The sequence below is a fragment of the Ornithorhynchus anatinus genome, chromosome 1 (assembly GCF_004115215.2).
Source record: "Ornithorhynchus anatinus isolate Pmale09 chromosome 1, mOrnAna1.pri.v4, whole genome shotgun sequence".
Taxonomy (NCBI): Eukaryota; Metazoa; Chordata; class Mammalia; order Monotremata; family Ornithorhynchidae; genus Ornithorhynchus; species Ornithorhynchus anatinus.
In genome coordinates this window covers 140,440,205-140,456,007 of record NC_041728.1, presented here as the reverse complement: position 1 = coordinate 140,456,007, position 15,803 = coordinate 140,440,205, and the positions used below count along the sequence as shown (strand labels likewise).

The 15,803-nt window shown below is 40.5% G+C and overlaps 1 protein-coding gene across 2 annotated transcripts in view; it reads right to left on the bottom strand.

The window, feature by feature from the left end:
- The window catches only part of NAALADL2 (N-acetylated alpha-linked acidic dipeptidase like 2), a 966,685-nt gene extending 953,457 nt beyond the window's left edge, over nt 1-13,228 (bottom strand). For both annotated transcript variants that reach the window (XM_029067290.2, XM_039913128.1), the window contains exon 1: nt 13,146-13,228. The gene's annotated coding sequence lies outside the window, so the exon portion shown is untranslated. The remainder of the gene's footprint in view (nt 1-13,145) is intronic.
- Nucleotides 13,229-15,803: the final 2,575 nt, after the last annotated feature.

Below are 15,803 nucleotides of genomic sequence, written 5' to 3'. Positions count from 1 at the left end.
TATTAACCCCGACACCATATATTTTTAGTCCAGAAGGGAACTTCATTCACATCAAATAATTAACAAAATTATCAAAACATCTATTTCTGATTTGCAATTAATATGCAGGTAGAGTTTGATTGTAGACTATATTCAAATTAGGTTTGATGTAGCACAATTGTACATACCAGATTTTCTGAAAATTCCTTTGACAATTCTAAATATTGATGGCAATTGACTTGAGAGAACTTGACCTGTTTAATAAGCTTTATGGTATATATATAAATGTCTGCAAAAGATTATGCCTCGCTCCATTCTTCAAAAAAAAATTATTTTTAAATTTAAATTCCATGCTCAGTCTGCACTAGAAAGAGACAAAGAGAGGCAGGTATAGATAAACTTGAGCTAATTCTTCAGTGCAGGAATGAATTCTAGTTCTCGAATTGGTTTACAGTGGATGTGAAATGAAATGCATTCCTTATGAATAACAGAGACAGAGAGATTAATTTGAATCTGGCTCTGCCAAGCAAATTGTTGCCAAAGGATCTGATCTTTACCAGAATCAAATGCAGATCAATTTAATTGAACTGAATCATTTTGTGACTAGTGACTTGACAGTAGAAGAGATCTACAGATTTATAGTACAGTTATTTTCAAGCAAGGAGCACTTAAATTACAGCAGGACATTTTATGATTTATGCATCATTTTTCTGCAGGCATAAATTTTCAATCAGGTGTGAGGAGAAGAGTGGTCTAGCAGAAAGACTTGGTTGCTAAACCCGACTCCGCCACTTGTCTGTTGCATGACCTTGGGCAAGTTACTTCTCTTCTCTGTGCTTCAGTTACCTCATCTGTGAAATGGAGATTAAAGTGAGTCCAATATGGGACATGGACTGTGTCCAACCTGATTATTTTGGTCTATACAGTGCTTAGTACAGTGCCTGGCACATAGTAAACACTTAACAAATACCATTAAAATATGATCAAGAATATTTACTCAGCACCTAATATATGGTGGACTATTGTGTTAAGCAGTTAGAAGAACACAGGAGAATTGTAGGCATGATCGCTGTCTTCAAGGAGTTTCAATCTAGCAAAGAAGATGGATCCTTAAATTATGGATCAGAGAAAGTAGTAGAATGAAAACATAAAGGTTATACGATGTCGAGTAATGAACTCAATCAATGAATGACATTTATTAATTGCTTACTGCATGCAAAGAACAGTACTCAGTGCTTGAAAGAGAACAATATAATAATGATGGTATTTGTTAAGCCCTGACTATGTGCCAAAGCACTCTTCTAAGCGCTGGATAATAGAGTTGGTAGATGTTATTCTTGTCCTTAAGGATCTTACTATTCAGTGCAGATGATGGACATTAAAATAAAACGTATTGATAAATGAATGAATAAATAGTACATAATTTGTTGGTGGGATGTTAGGATGACTAAATAAGAGATGTGAAGATAATCAGCGAAGTTTCTTAGAGGAAAAAATCATTGAAGGGGAGATGCGATCTTGCAGATTTGAGTTTCACAGATGGGAAAAAGCAGAGCAAGAGTCAGACATGGGTGATAAAATTAAAAGGTTATCTTGGAAAGAGGAAGGAATATGAGCTGGTGAATGATGGAAGAAAAAGCAAAGAGAAGGTGCAGCTCTTTAATTGTGGAATTTCTTAAGTGCTTACTATGTGCCAAATATATTAAATGCATATTGTACATATGTATATATGTATTCATTCATTCATTCAATAGTATTTATTGAGCGCTTACTATGTGCAGAGCACTGTATTAAGCGCTTGGAATGAACAAGTCGGCAACAGATAGAGACAGTCCCTGCCCTTTGACGGGCCTACAGTCTAATCGGGGGAGACGGACAGACAAGAACAATGGCAATAAATAGAGTCAAGGGGAAGAACATTTCATAAAAACAATGGCAACTAAATAGAATCAAGGCGATGTACATTTCATTAACAAAATAAATAGGGTAATGGAAATATATACAGTTGAGCGGACGAGTACAGTGCTGTGGGGATGGGAAGGGAGAGGGGGAGGAGCAGAGGGAAAGGGGGAAAAGAGGGTTTAGCTGCGGAGAGGTGAAGGGGGGGTGGTAGAGGGAGTAGAGGGAGAAGAGGAGCTCAGTCTGGGTAGGCCTCTTGGAGGAGGTGAGTTTTAAGTAGGGTTTTGAAGAGGGGAAGAGAATCAGTTTGGTGGAGGTGAGGAGGGAGGGCGTTCCAGGACCGCGGGAGGACGTGGCCCAGGGGTCGACGGCGGGATAGGCGAGACCGAGGGACGGTGAGGAGGTGGGCGGCAGAGGAGCAGAGCGTGCGGGGTGGGCGGTAGAAAGAGAGAAGGGAGGAGAGGTAGGAAGGGGCAAGGTGATGTAGAGCCTTGAAGCCTAGAGCGAGGAGTTTTTGTTTGGAGCGGAGGTTGATAGGCAACCACTGGAGTGGTTTAAGAAGGGGAGTGACATGCCCAGAGAGTTTCTGCAGGAAGATGAGCCGGGCAGCGGAGTGAAGAATAGACTGGAGCGGGGAGAGACAGAAGGAAGGGAGATCAGAGAGAAGGCTGACACAGTAGTCTAGCTGGGATATAACGAGAGTCCGTAGCAGTAAGGTAGCCATTTGGGTGGAGAGGAAAGGGCAGATCTTGGCACTATTGTAAAGGTGAAACCGGCAGGTCTTGGTAACGGATAGGATGTGTGGGATGAACGAGAGAGACGAGTCAAGGATGACACCGAGATTGCGGGCCTGAGAGATGGGAAGGATGGTCGTGCCATCAACGGTGATAGGGAAGTCTGGGAGAGGACCGGGTTTGGGAGGGAAGATGAGGAGCTCAGTCTTGCTCATGTTGAGTTTTAGGTGGCGGGCCGACATCCAGGTGGAGACGTCCCGGAGGCAGGAGGAGATGCGAGCCTGAAGGGAGGGGGAGAGGACAGGGGCGGAGATGTAGATCTGCGTGTCATCTGCGTAGAGATGGTAGTCAAAGCCGTGAGAGCGAATGAGTTCACCGAGGGAGTGAGTGTAAATGGAGAACAGAAGAGGGCCAAGAACTGACCCTTGAGGAACTCCAACAGTTAAAGGATGGGAGGGGGAGGAGGCGCCAGCGAAGGAGACCGAGAATGACCGGCCAGAGAGGTAAGAGGAGAACCAGGAGAGGACGGAGTCCATGAAGCCAAGGTGAGATATAAGCTTAAAATCACTGCATACACATTGTAGCTGTAAACATGATTTAGAAATCATGAAACCACAGAGCTGGGCATGTAAGCCCTATTTTGGAACTATTCTTGTAAAGTGAAATTATTCAAAAAATCATGGTTGAATGGCAATTAAAAAAACTTTGTCTAGAATTGACAATAGCTCTTTCTCCTCACTGCTATGCACATAGTAAGCACTCGATAAATATTATTGATAGAATTATAGGCCTTTCCCAATTATGCCCTCCAGTAAGCACTCGATAAATACTGGTGATAGACTGATAGGCCTTTCCCAATTATGCCCTCTTTTCCCTTACTCCCTCTCCATTCTGCATTATCTATGTTCTAGGATTTGTGTCCTTTGGTCATTTGGTATTCTCCCCATCTTCAGGCCCATAGCATTTACGTACATATCTGGAATGTACTTATATTAATGTCTGTTTCCCCCTCTAGACTGTAATTTGTTGTGGATGAAGAATGTATCTACCAACTCTGTCGTATTATACTTTGACAAGCCTTTAATGCAGTGCTCTGCAGACAGTAAGCTCTCAATAAATCAATCCATTGATTAACTGACGGATTGATTGATGTTATGGGTTGCAGCTCCTTCTCCTACTCAGTGGCTTTGTGCTGCCGAATTCTGTTCTCTTGGCTATCTATAACATTGCATTCCTCCCTTCTGCATGGCCATGAATAGCTATGAAGCTCCTCTCTTACCAGTTTCTCAGCTGTTCTCTGCTCAATATTGCCTGGTTTCTAGTGCATTTCTGGCCTCCTCATGTAATTAGTTGGTGGTGTTTCTATAGTTCCCCCCACCTCTCTCTCTGTCTCTGTCTGTCTCCTCTTTTCAGTGCTACTATTGAAGTTATAGTTGAGAGACTGTATGCTACGGAAAAGTAATATTCTATTCAATATTAGGCAAAACCCTTTGTTGAAATCTCTTGGGTCTAAAGTCAAAAAAGGGTGCCTTGATTTGGGAAAATTTAATGCAGCATGTTTGTAAGGCAAACAGTTTGTTCTAACAAATGTTAAGATTTTATTTTAAACATGACCTACTTGAAATGGTACTAGCAATCTAGAAAACGGGATGTAAATCCTTGCCTCATTCATTACTGTCATAACAATTTGAGACAATTACTTCAGCACTGTCTTGCAGAAGTCTATATCTTTAGACCACGAGTACCACATGGGACTGTGTCAGATCTGACTGTGTTGTATCTGTCGCAGGACTTAGTACAGGTCCTGGCATACCGCACATGCTAAACAAACGCCATAGTCATTATTACTGGGGTCCAGGAAAACAATTGGACCAGTACCCTGATAAGAGAAAGAAGTGCCGATACTGGAGAGGAATCCTACTTTAGCCTCCTGGGCCAACAGAATTCATAAATGGCCAATCCAGAAAAAAATCCTGTGCAGAATTGCTGGAAATAATGGTTCCTACTGGGACTAATAATGACAATATAATGGTAAGAATATTAATATTAATAATAACAATACTACTAATAACATCAGTGGTATTTGTTAAGTGCTTACCATATGTCAAGTACTCTACTAAGTGATGAGGTATCACAATTTAATGAGGTCAGACACAGCCCTGTTTCACATGGGGCTCACAGTCTGAGTAATGGGAGAATGGTAATCCCCATTTTACCGGTAAGGAAACCAAAATACAGAAAAGTTAAGTGACTTGCCAAGGGTCATACAGCAGACAAGTTGAAGAACCAGGATTAGAGCTCTGGTCTTCTGTTTCCCAGGCATGTGCTCTTTATACTAGGCCATATTGCTTCTTGAGTTTAGAGAATGAAATGAAATTAAATAAGAAAAGTATTGTGGCTAGTGGACAGGGCACGGGCCTGGAAGTCGGAAGGACCTGGGTTCTAATCCCAGCTCTGCCACTTTTCTGCTGTGTGACCTTGGGAAAATCACTTAGCTTTTTGCAACTCAGCTTTAAAAAGGGGATAAAGACCATGAGCCCCATGTGGGACACTGACAAGGTCTAACCAGTTTACTTTGTATCTTCCCCAGAACTTAAAACAGTGCCTGGAACATAATAAGCTCTCAATAAATACCAAAAAAGAACAACAAAAAAATGACTGCCTTGCCAGGTTGTTTCCTCCTGATGCCCCTACCTAGAAATCCCTGGAGGCAAGTGACAAGAGAATAAATTAATAAATCAGTTGTATTCATTAAGCATTTATTGTGGGCAAAGCACAATATTAAATGCTTGGAAGAGTTCAATAGACAGTAGAATGAACCCTGCCCACAAGGAGTTTACAATCTTGTGGGAAAAATCATTTGTCCAGTGCTAACCTTGTTTCGTTCCCCTGCTCCATCATAGGAGAGCTTCTGTTTTCCCTTGACCAGTTCCTGAAGCAATCACCGCTCCTCTTTACCATCTCTGAAAACTGGCTCTCCTGAGATGACAATGTCTATTCTGCTTCTCTCTCCCAAGGGTCCCTCAGCTTCTTCCACTCCCCAGGAAGGGAAAAGGACAGGAATTGGCTTCCTCCATGCTCCCTGATGGCGCTTTTGCAACATCCCTACCCTCCATTTATCTCTTTTCCTTTTCTTCGAGGCCCATACCATCCACTGCCTGCTTCCCCTCCCTCCTCAACTCTGCTGTACAGTACTTTTTTTTCTTTTCATTTTTAAGCACTTACTATGTGCCAAGCACTGTTCTAAGTGCTGGGGTAGATACAAGGTAATCAGGTTGTCCCACATAGGACTCACATTCTTCAATCCCATTTTACAGATGAGGTAAAATCACAAAGCTGATAAGCAGTGGAGCCAGGATTAGAACCCATGACCTCTGACTCCCAAGCCCATGCTCCTTCCACTGAGCCACACATTTCAGCCACTCACTTACTTGAACAGATGCTGCTGGATCTCATCATCCCTAGCCTAATTGCCCCAACTCTGAAATTCCTCTCTCTGACCACAGTCTCTTCACCTGCCTTCTCTGCCATACACCTGCTCCCTGTAAAACTGTCTTGTTCCATCAAAGAAGCCTTCTCCTATCTCGACACTTTCCGATTATCCCAAGTCATTATACCTCATTTGGTTTCCATAGCCAACCCACATTCTCTTGATGCACAAATTTGCCCTCCTAATTCTCTAATTTGTCCTCTGTGCTGATCTTGAATACTTTCTTGTTCCTCTGTCAGTGCCGTACCACTAACTCACAGCCCTGGATCACTTCCACAGTACATGGGAGTGCACAAATGGAAGACTTGCAATTAACCTGCACATTCATTGCTTCATAAAATCCTGTCAGTTCAACTTTCACAGCACCTCTAAATTCTTGGCATTATCTTCAACTCATCTCTCTTAACTTGCATCTTCTTAATATCCCCAGAATCTGTTTCTTCTCCTCCCTGAACTGCTCACTTGATGAGCCAAACATTAACATATTCCACCTTGACTACTGCAGAAGCAGCTTGGCTCAATGAAAAGAGCATGGGCTTTGGAGTCAGAGGTCATGGTTTGAATCCTGGCTCTGCCACTTGTCAGCTGTGTGACTGTGGGCAAGTCACTTAACTTCTCTGTGCCTCAGTTACCTCATCTGTAAAATGGGGATTAAGACTGTGAGCCCCACGTGGGACAACCTGATTCCCTTGTATCTACCCTAGTGCCTAGAACAGTGCTCTGCACATAGTAAGCACTTAACAAATACCAACATTATCATTATTATTACTGCTTATTGAGAGGTAAGAGTCAATCTTTCAGCCAAGAATAACACGCTTTGTGTCTAAGAAGGAAAAAATATTTTTCACAATTAAAGAAGCCACAACATTTATAATAGCTCTATTATCACTATTTTGTCTTTTAGTTTTCTCTATTTTTGATACACTAATAGAGAAAATATATTTTACATGCACTTTTCAACAAATAAAAATCTACCTTTATTCAGCATGCTTCAAAGACAACCTACGTGTTCATATCTCCAATTTAGAATAAACCCAATTTAGCTCCTTCCATCTCAGATTAGTTTTATTGGATGTTTTCTTCCATAACAGAGAACGATTTTGTACATTTGTATAGGTTTAGTGCTAGATCCTTGTGGTACACTGCTGCTTGTATGGGATTTTTTTCTTTGTAATTTTGATTGTTTCCAATGTTGTAACAAATTCCATGTCCGATCATTGTCTTTGGTGTGGACTGTCAAAATGAGATCATCAATGCCCCAGATAACTGGAAAATGCTAGTTTATTGCAGATAGCTTACTCTCAGATAGTGTTTTCCACAAATATTTATCTGCAAAGTCTATGGTTAATAAGTTACTGACCTTACCTGACTTGTGTGAAGAGATGAATCAGTGAATTCCTACTAAATGTTCTCCTGTAGGCATTTGGTAGAAAATATTCTTCTTATTTGTTGGCAGAGGTCTTGGTTTCCATAGATTTTAATCTAGGTCCAAGCCTCTATCTTTGACATGATGTAAAAGTTATAATATGTAAAAAAAACTTTATGGTTTTATTTCCAAAGTTATTTTTTCCCACATCTAATAATGTTGGTGTTAGTTCACTTAAATAGCTAACTAGCTCATTGGACTTCAGAGCAAGATGAAATGGAAATATTGCATGTGACTTTTTCATTCTGTGATATTTATTAAATACTCACTTAGCGTCACTCCAAGAAAAGTATCAGCTGGGAGCACAGAACTTAGACTCATTTAAAAAAAAAAAAACTGCTGGCAAGTTGCAGGATATGTGAAGTGGTGTTAAGCAGGACCAGCATTGACTGACTCACTAATGTGTGGTTCCTAATTACTCTTGTAGTTTGTCATCATTCAACACAATCAAATCTAATTGACCAGAACATTTTTGTTAGACTGCAGAAAGCCATGGATAAATTTTTATTGTTATTGTTCTGGTTGTTTTGGGATCATTTCAACCCTTACGGTATCATTAATTCTTAAATTGGATGTTGATAATAAGCATATTTTGTAAAAATGATCAAACTGTTATACTCACACTGAATTTAGGATTCTTTAAAATGCTCTGTTGAACCTATTTTTACATGATGCATAACTGATTTTCTGGGTTATTAAAAACAATGACTGGTTTTAATTAAACACTTCCTTTGAAAAGCATGAATAATAAATGTCAAATGCTAAAAGTTAGTTTATTCATTCATTCATTCATTCAATAGTATTTATTGAGCGCTTACTATGTGCAGAGCACTGTACTAAGAGCTTGGAATGAACAAGTCGGCAACAGATAGAGACAGTCCCTGCCATTTGACAGGCTTACAGTCTAATCGGGGGAGACGGACGGACAAGAACAATGGCAATAAATAGAGTCCAGGGGAAGAACATCTCGTAAAAACAATGGCAACTAAATATAATCAAGGCGATGTACATTTCATTAACAAAATAGATAGGTAGTTGCGGGCTTGTGAGTTGGGAAGGATGGTTGTACCATCCACAGTGATGGGAAAGTTAGGGAGAGGACAGGGTTTGGGAGGGAAGATAAGGAGCTCAGTCTTGGACAAGTGCTTGGTGCATAGTAAGTGCTTAACAAATACTATAGTAATTAGTAGTTATAGTAATTATAGTAGTTATAGTTATAATAACCAAATCTGCAGTTCTGAAAAACTGAGTTTACCACTCATATGTTTGATTTATGTGCTATTCGCATTATCTGGAAATTTAATGAACATGTGAAATTACATTCCCAAATACATGAAAATAAAAATATGTTCTCAACTGTAGTGGCAAATCACTACAAAATACATCAGTGTAAACAAGAATAACAACTGACATAAAAAAGTGCCAAATTTGTTTCTGTAAGGTCTCACACCATTGGAAATACAGACTGAGTTGCTGTTCACTGAATAAATTATATCAACTTAACTTTCTATACAGCATAACTGCTTTCATTTTCCCTACTTTTCCCTACTTTGGAGACAGGTTTGGAGACAGGAGACATGAGCATTTTCCCTACTTTGGAGACAGGTGAAAATGTAGATGACTGGAGTGGAAGAGCTAAATGTCTCACTAGGGTGCAAATTAAAAATATATTTATTCATAGTCTAGTTGTTCTAATCAGTTCTGCCTTGAACAATGAAATTCTTCAATATTTCACTATGCCTATCTAAGAAATGTTCAAAAGGAACTCAAAGTGACAGCTTCCTGGGGTTGAACTGTAACTTCTACATGAAATGTCTTTCAAATATCAATAATTCAATTTTCTGCCTCATGACAGATAACGGTAATTCACAGAAAACCACTCTAAAGATGTATCTCACTCTCATTTATTTCTCCACTGACCTCCTGCCCACATCCTGCTTCTAGCCTGGAACACCCTCCCTCTTAATTTCCAAGAGAAGATCGCTCTCCCCACCTTCAAAGCTTTATTAAAAGTACATCTCTTCTTAGAGGCCTTTCCCAACTAAACCCTTATTTCCTCTTATACTACTCTCTTTTGTGTCACCCTTGTCCTTGAATTTGCACCTTTTATTCACCCTTACCCCAGCCCCACAGCACTTAAGTACATATCTGTTTTTATTTATTTATTTGGTATTCATTAAGTGCTAACTATGTGTCAAACACCATTCTCACCATTGGGGTAGGTACATGTTAACTAGGTTACCCACAATTCTTAACTTGCATGGAGGTTAGGAAGTAGGAGGGTGAACAGGTATTTAATCCCCATTTTACAGTTAAGGAAATTGAGGCACAGAGAAGTTAAATGACTTGCCCAAATTTACACTGCAAGCAATTGGGTTGCTGGGATAAGAGCACAGGTCCTCTGACTCCCAGACCCAGGCCATGCTGCTTTACAATTTATATAAATCTATATTAATGTCTGTTCTCCCTCTAAACTGTAACCTTGTTGTGGTCAAGGACCAAGTCTACCCACTCTGTTTTCGTTATGTCGTACTCTCCCACGCACTTAGTACAATGTTCTGCAAGCAATTAGTCCTCAGGAAATATGATTGATTGTCTGACGGGCACCCCCAGGTACAGTGGCCCCGGGGCCTGGGCCTCGGTACCCCCCTCCGTATGACGGGGACCCAATAGTCTGGCCCCGCTCCGGCCCGGCCCTTGGGATGGGGCTCAGCGGAGAGGACGCGTCCAACTGATGGGCCGCACTCATCTGTCTTCTCGGCCTCGGGGAGCCGACCTTCTTCTTCTCAACGGCTCCCCGAGGAACAATTCTATTATCATTATTATTATCATTATTATCATCATTAGCTGCCAACACTATTATCATTATCATTAGCTCCACACATGTTAATAATATTAGTATTGTTTTTGTCCGTACGTCTGTCTCCCCCGATTAGACTGTAAGCCCATCAGTGGGCAGGGACTGTATCTGTTGCCGATTTGTACATTCCAAGCGCTTAGTACAGTGCTCTGCACATAGTAAGCGCTCAATAAATACTACTGAATGAATGAATGTTGTGTGACCTTGGGCAAGACACAACTTCTCTGTGCCTCCGTTGCCTCATCTGTAAAATGGGGATTAAGACTGTGAGTCCCAAGTGGGATAACCTGATTACCTTGTATCTAACCCAGTGCTTAGAACAATGCTTGGCATTTAGTAAGTGCTGGACAGATACCATAGTCATTATTACTATTAGGACTCACATCCATGTGTATAAACAGCTTCATCAATATCACCAACTACAGTACTACTTAAATGACAAGACAAACATCCTGAAATTCATCAGGCAATCAATTAATGGAATTTTTTGAGTACTAATTGTGTGTGTGGAGCACTTTATTAAACGTCTGTGAGAGTACAACAGAACAGTGCTCAGTGCTTAGAACAGTGCCTTGCACAGAGTAAGTGCTTAACAAATGTCATTATTATTATGACTTCTACACAATGGTTGCTTGTGCTGATATTTCCATTAGCAGTAGGAATATCTTATAACTGCTACTCTACTTTCATTAGACTTACTTCGAATAGCTAGTTGATTACAAGCAATCCTCATAAATCCCAGATAATTACATCAATCTTAAATGCATTAAATTAAAAAATAGATCTAAACTACTCAATGACAATTTATTACTCCGATAAACTTTTCAGAATTAATGAAGCATCATTTACCAAATCTCCACAATACAAAGTGATCTTGTTATAATAAATCCATGTGGAGGGGATTCTTGTAGATCTATACAAAGGTCACCCTTTATTAATATCACTTACTTTTTTCTATATAATAATGATGCATTTGACTGCAGAATAACAAGAACGTTTTAAAAGTGCAAATATTTAAAAGGTACTATTTCCACATATAAGATTAGTCAGTCAGTCAATCAACTATATTTATTGAGGGTTTAATCTTTGTAGAGCTCTGTACTAAGTGCTTGGTGGAGTAGAACAAAGACACATTCCCTGCCCACAACGAGCTTACAGTCTAGAGGGAACTTCAATATCCTGAATTAAAAGTAAGGGACAGGAAAGGGCAAGATAGAGAGACATATAGATAATTCCGAGATCCAGAAAAAAGCCACACAAGAGAGAGGTTCTGAAGGGTATTCTCTCACACACATACATAGAAGCACAATGCATTTAGGATAAATATGGACTGGAAGCATATTAAGCATTTACTAAGTGCTCTCAGGTTGCACCTTGAGAATTTCCAGTACTCTACCAGTCTCAACTGTGGGAGGGATATCAAGCAGAGGGCTACCCATTCCATTCCTAGCTTGGGCAGTGACGAACAAGTGGAAGGCAATCTGCTACAAGGCAAAACTCACCTGTGCTGGGCAGCAGCGACACGGGAGAGATTTGAGGGTGGAGACTCAAGTTTACTGTGTGGAAGGAGGCAATGGTAAACCACTTCTGTATTTCTACCAAGAAAACTCTATGGATCCACTACCAGAATGATTGCAGATGGAGGCGGGGCATTCTGGGGGATGTGTGTGCATGGCGACGCTCTGGGTCAGAGACGACTCGTCAGCTTAAGAGAAGACAAAATCTGGGGTAGATACAAGGTAATCTGATTGGACACAGTTCTTGGACAGCTTTATCTGAGGACCATCAACTGACGGCAACTGGGGCACACAACACTCCTTCCGCACCCTCGCTTGCTGCTCTCTACCCTCGTTTGGAATTGAGATGTCACTTTTGCTGCTGCTCTCCTTGGGTCTGAAAACTGTATGGTCTGTCACCAAGTGCCCACAAAAGGGCAAACCCTGGGTATCCTGAGAAGCAGCAGGAACACTTCCATCCTAGAACACCCCAAACCAGTCTCAGATGCCTCTAATCCCCTGTCAAACCAACGTTAGAGGAGAGGTTGCTAAGCCAGAGTCCCCTTCTGGCTTAAAATAGTGAATACAGGATTTAAGGCATTCATTTAGCTATTTAAATGCAGCATGGCTTAAGCTATACTTTTCAGTTATGCTGGGTTACAGTAACCCAGTGCATGCAGACTCCTGGCTGCCACAGTCTGATAAAGAAGGTTGACTGACATCTCCAGCTGGATGACCTGTGCTGGATCATCTGCACATCCTGATTGCGTATGCCATAGGAATATTCATGTGTGATACAAACACAAATACAGAGGCAGCGTTCAATAAACACCACTGATAGACTAATACATCCCTCCTACATACACACACGTGCACAGAAACACACACACACACACACACACCCACACGCCATGCAACAGAAATGGAAAAAAAGAGGGAAAGGAAGAGATAAAGATTCCTCGAGGGTGAGAAGATGCACTTTGAGGAAGATGTACTTTGGTTGAATGAAAACTGTAAGGGTGATATACATTAAATTGTAAATTAGAAATGCCACTCTAAACCCACTTGACTTTATAACAGGACATAGAAGAATGCGCTATGCCACTTTAATGTGATTTTACTAGTAGGTTATTTTAAATTTAAAATTAATAGCTCAGTAAATTTAAAACGCCCACAACAGAAGCCTTCTCAGTCATCTTATTAACTTATTTGATGCAAAAAATAAAATTCTTACATTACAAGTAGAGCACTTAGATCTTACTTGAATGAAATGATTCCTGTGGGAACACAGCTGTAGGCTTTCAATTCTCCTCATTCACAAACATGAAGGTAGAAATGCATTTCCTGGTCAAAAAATCAAAAAGCAAAGGATCAGGATGTCAGAAGAATGACCAAAAATAAATTTCAAATGATAATGAAATATTTTTACCTACTTTGGTAATTAATAGGATTTTTAACAGTTTGCCCTTAAATCTTCAAGGTGCTTTTCCAATCCCAGAGATGGCTTATTGTCTGACTCTTGTAGGTTTAATTATACTGTCTGTCACAGGAGGGTATTTAAGAAAATATTTAAGTAATGATATATTTGATTTTTTGGCAAGTGACCTACTTCCAAGGCAAATTACTTTGTTCACACACCAACAAATGCATCTACTTTGGTTATTTTAAAATGCTTACACTCACTTTATTCACCCCCACCCTAGAATTTCCCCAGCCAATTTCCTCTTATACTGAGCCTTAGAAAACACTGTTTTCCAAGTAGATTTCATGCAACTTTATGCTCTTGATGAAATAATTTCTTCAGCCTTTACTTCCAAACCATTATTTGCATATAGTTTTTGTTTTTCACAAGCAAACCTCTTAACTCTTCCTCACTCTCCATCTTGGTGTCCCTTATTCTCCACTCCTGTAATGACTCTCCCTTTAGGATTACAAAACTATATTTCTCCTGTCCTTCAGGGATGTGTTCTAAAATCACCTCGCCCAGGAGGCATTACCAATTAATCCCCAACCTTTCCAACAATTCCATTCCCTAGGCCACCTGAGCACTTGTTCTCACCCACCGTGTTAATTATTTATAATCACCCTCACATTATTTTTACTAGTTTGTCCTCATTAATTCATTTTCCTTGTCATTTCTATTGAATTGTGACTGCCTCATGATGGGATTGAATCTTCTAAGATGTTCCCTGAGAGCCTAATAAAAGTGATTCTCAGCTGATTTTCAAGTGATTCTACCGAAGAGGGTGATAGGTCCATGGCAAATATGGAGCTATATTGCTCTAAATACAGTAGGCCCTCAATAAATTCCACTGATTGATTGATGCCTATTTAGTCAAATGTGAAGAGAGCAGATTTTTCTCAAGTCAAAACAAAACACTTACTTGCAGACAGGGAGTTCGCTCAAACCTCCCTTATTTCAACCCCTTCCTATCCTCACATCTACTCTCTCATACATCCCAGCCATCTCTTCCACCTGCTTTCAAAATACATCCCTTCACCTGCAATCTAGCCTGTCTCGCCGCTGACCCCTGGCTGTCCTGGAAACTCCTCCCTCCTCAAATCCCACAAACAATTACTCTCTCCCCCTTCAAAGCCTTACCGAAGGCATATCTTCTCTAAGAGGTCTTCCCAGACTAAACCCCACTTTTCCTCAACTCCCACTCCCTCCTGTGTCATGCTGACTTGCTCTCTTTGCGCTTTCTCCCTCTTCTAGCCTCACAGCACTTATGCATATATCTGTAATTTTGTTCATTTGTATTGATGTCTGTTTCTTTGCATTGATATTTGTCTTCCTCCCTTCTAGACTGTGAGTTCACTGTGGGCAGGGATTGTCACTCTTTAGTGGGGTATTTATTCTACTTTCCCAAGCACTTAGTACAATGCTCTGCACAAAGTAAGTGCTTAGTAAATACGAATGAATACAGACTGAGCTCCCCTTTTCCCTCTGCTCCCTCTACCCCTCCCTTCATCTCTCCACAGCTAAACCCTCTTCTCCCCTCTCTCTCTCTACTCCTCCCTCTCTCCTGTCCCATTCCCTCAGCACTGTACTCATCCGCTCAACTGTATATATCTTCATTACCCTATTTATTTTGTTAATGAGATGTACATCACCTGATTCTATTTATTTGCTATTGTTTTAATGAGATGTTCTTCCCCTTGATTCTATTTATTGTCATTGTTCTTGTCTGTCTGTCTCCCCCGATTACACTGTAAGCCCATGAAAGGGAAGGGACTGTCTCTATCTGTTACCGATTTGTCCATTCCAAGTGCTTAGTACAGTGCTCTGCACATAGTAAGCGCTCAATAAATACTATTGAATGAATGAAGGAAGGAAGGAATGAACTCTGACCCATCCTTTCATATTTTATTAAAACTCATGATGCTCCCCTCTTTTTTCCCTATCCATCATCTTCAACTGTTCACCCTCTAAAACCTCTATCCGCTGCATTTTTTTAACAAGTCCACATACTTTCTAGCCTTAAAGAAACCCAAGAAACTCTCCCTCAACATTTACACTCCACCATCCAACTATCACCCCATCTCCCTACTACTATTCTTGTCCAAACTCCTTGAACTTTACTTCCACTTTCCTCTAAATTCATTCATTCATTCATTCATTCAATAGTATTTATTGAGCACTTACTATGTTCAGAGCACTGTACTAAGCACTTGGAATGTACAAATCGGCAACAGATAGAGACAGTCCCTGCCCTTTCATGGGCTTACAGTCTAATTGGGGGAAAGACAGACAAAAACAATAGCAATAAATAGAAACAGGGTGATGTACACCTCATTAACAAAATAAATAGGGTGATAAAAAATATATACAATGAGCAGAGGAGCACAGTGCTGAGGGGAGGGGAAGGGAGAGGGGGAGGAGCAGAGGGAAAGGGGGGGAAAAGAGGGCTTAGCTGAG